The sequence below is a fragment of the Cyrtonyx montezumae genome, unplaced genomic scaffold (assembly GCF_038088225.1).
Source record: "Cyrtonyx montezumae isolate F1298 unplaced genomic scaffold, pur_monq_1.0 scaffold_3, whole genome shotgun sequence".
In the NCBI taxonomy this organism is placed as follows: domain Eukaryota; kingdom Metazoa; phylum Chordata; class Aves; order Galliformes; family Odontophoridae; genus Cyrtonyx; species Cyrtonyx montezumae.
Genome location: NW_027072034.1, coordinates 53,630,357 through 53,633,582, shown reverse-complemented (window position 1 = coordinate 53,633,582; position 3,226 = coordinate 53,630,357). Strand labels below are relative to the sequence as shown.

Sequence of the window (3,226 nt, the reverse complement as noted above, 5' to 3'; positions counted from 1 at the left end):
AGCCCTACTATTGTTAAGTTGTAATGGCTGAGTTAAAGAGATATTTCTTCGAAAAGATTTCTCAAAAGGAAATGAGAAAACTCTGGAAACTTGAACTTCCCATTAAATATAAGTCCCAGTATTGGGAGCCAAGTGTATCAAGACAGGCACTCACATAGTTTCATGCAGACTGCAAGGTAAACTGAACAGAGAAAGAAGTGATAAGTAGGTATTAGAAGAATGTAAGAAATGAGTTAAAGGTCAGAATGAGACATGCAGAATAAGATGTGGATATTGTATAGAAAGCATTTTAAAGTTCAAAGTTGTACCTTCATTCAAGGCTGACACAGAGATACAGACTCTGAGATTGAGAGAAAAACATTTTATAGTTATAGGTCTAAGTAAAGAATAAGGCTACACAATTTGGGAACAAAGAGAGGACAAAGAGAGTCAGGAATAGTAAAAACCTGAAATTAAAGTCTGCAAGTACTGCTTTTAAAACACAGAACCAAGAAGGGGTTCAATATAAATCCAAGATGAGTTTGCATAACAAAAGACCAAGCCTTCCAATCAGAATCCCTTCATGTTGTCAACTCTCACTGATTTCCAATCAACTTCAGGTCTTTAGAGCAAGAGCCATAACATGCAATAGAGGATGAAGATGTTTCTAAATGAGGTATAACACTTGACAGGGTCTGGAATGGCACTTTGATGTCTCCAGGGATGCTGTGGAAATAACTAACTGGGCTCTGGCACAGGTAGAGTGCACTTACCAAGTGCAGCTCCATCATATAGAGTAGCAAATGCCCGAGGAGAATAATGCTTGTGCCTTCTCTTTTGCCTAGCATGTCTTGCTTTACACTGTTCAGGGGAAAAGAAAATCCTGGATGTAAAAGTGGTCTGAAGAGTTAGAGCGAGCTACTTAAATGCCAGGTCTTTAAGTACTAGTTGATCTACGTTTCAAACTCAGTATTGTTTTTCATTGTGAGAAAAACACCAGCACACAGCATGCTCCCTATAAACGGCTCTTCATGGATCAGTATGTGACCCTGATGTGCCAAAGCCTAGCCCTTTCAACAGAAGCAACACAACTACTTCTGACTGGTTGTTTCAGTGATGTGGGGGGAAGGTTTCTATAACAACCACATTAGGAAGGCAGTGTAATTTATACCTGGCTACACTGAGCTAGAGGCAGACACTTCTGCTTGATGGTGCGACCTGAGGTGCTGCTGGCTTGCAAAAAAAGGTTTTCAAACTGAACCATGTAACTGACTTCCTCTCATGGTCTGCACAGTTTAATCATTGCTTTTGCACAGATTGTATCACATAAGTGGAAGTGGTTATCCAGGATACTTTTGTCCTTTATGTCACATTGCACTGAGCCTACCAAAATATAAAAGCAGCTGACAAGACACGGATCATGAGAGTTCTTAGTTTGTAAACATTCACACTATCAGGCAAATGGAAAAGAAAACCTCATCAGCCTGAGAGGACTAGACCATGAGGTTCAAAGATCTCATGCACTTTTATCTGGGATACGAAAGCTAGTCATTAAAGCAGATGTGAACACAGAATCACAGAATCACAGGGGTTGAAAGGGACTTCCAGAATCACCAAGTCCAACCCCCTGCTAAGGCAGGTACTGTACAATAGGTTGCATAGGCAGGCACCCAGACAAGTCTTGAGTATCTCCATATAAGGAGACTCCACAACCTCTCTGGGCAACCTGTTCCAGTTCTCCACCATCCTTACCGTTAAGTTCTTGTTCATGTTAGTATGGAACTGCCTATATTCAAATTTTAGTCCATTTCTCCTTGTGCTGTCACTACACACCACTGAGAAGAGCCTGGACTCATCCATTTGCCTTCCACCTCCCTTTAGATATTAATAAACATTTATCAGATCCCCTCTCAGTCTTCTCTTCCCGAGGCTGAACAGACCCAGGTTAGTCTTCCTGCATATGAGAGATGCTCCAGGCCCTTAATCATCTCTGTGACCTTCTGCTGTACTCCTTCTAGGAGATCCCTGTCTTTTTTGAACTGCAGAGCCCAGAACTGAACACAGTAGTCTAAATGTGGCTTCACCAAGGCAGAGTAGAGGGGAACACCTAGTTACAGGCCCAAAAAATTTAAGTTGTGTGCAATTGCAGCCCCTCGCTACCACAAATTATGCAGTCGAGTTTCAGGGAAATTGCAGGGGTCAGCACACTTGGAGTGCAGGGGATGAACCTCGCCCTGGGAAAACCACCTGCCTGATCATGGTGTTTCCTCTGCCAGGTAAGAACACAGAGGAATCTCTGTGTTACCATGCTATAACCTGTCATTTTGTAAATTATTATTTAATTGCAAAGCTTTCTGACCTCTGGTTAGTTCAGTAGTTATGGTGTGAGTGCAACAGCACAACCACATTGTTCCAATCCTTGCTCTGTTGTTTACATGACAATTTTGGGTTCCTGGTTTTAATAAAATGGCCACAGCTGTGTTTCCTTTCATTTATGAAGAACTTTACTGGGGCAGATTTATCCTGGTGTAAAGGACAGGTCATGTGTTCTTCAACATCTATAAAGAAACCCCATCCATGCCTGTGTTTTCTGTTTCCTACTGATTAAGCCTGAGAATAACTATAAAATTGTTCAATATAAACTGAAATATCAACATTGAAGGATAATTATGTTGCCTAAACCAATGATTATATTCTATTTTATATACTCTCTATGAAAAAATAAAGTTTCTGACACAATCTGTTGTGTTTTTTTTTTTTATTGTTCACACCCCCATGATCTTGACTCCTCTAATTAGCACCTTTGACTTCCAAATGGGTAGACTAGATAACACCATCTAATCTAGGATCAAGTCAGCAGCTATTGACTGTCCCAGATGCTGTAGTTGAGGAAGACAAAATCCTCTTCTTTGTCCAAGGATGAAATCCCCACTTCCTCTCTTATTTTAACATCCTTTTTAAAGTCCCTGAACTGTGTTCCTTTTTGCTGTATTCATCTTCAGTCCTGTCCTCATTATAGTACATTCCAACTGAAGGCACAAATATCACTTCCTCCATCTGGTTCTACTCCTGGCCTCAGGATTATGTTGTAGTATTGCACCCATTGCTACCCATTACCTATCATCTGCTTCTGTAAATATATACATTTTGTCTTTTTTTGTTTTACTTTTGGAATGTATCCTTGCTTTTATATTATAATTGCGAATGTAAGAACCATTTAGTGTGCACTTTCACAGTTATCTGTGCA

General features: G+C 40.4%; 1 non-coding gene across 1 annotated transcript; it reads right to left on the bottom strand.

Annotated features, from left to right (window-relative positions):
• Positions 1 to 2,107: 2,107 nt before the first annotated feature.
• LOC136053362 (U1 spliceosomal RNA) lies at positions 2,108 to 2,263 on the bottom strand. The gene has a single exon (XR_010622626.1). It is a non-coding gene; the product is annotated as a U1 spliceosomal RNA (small nuclear RNA).
• Positions 2,264 to 3,226: the final 963 nt, after the last annotated feature.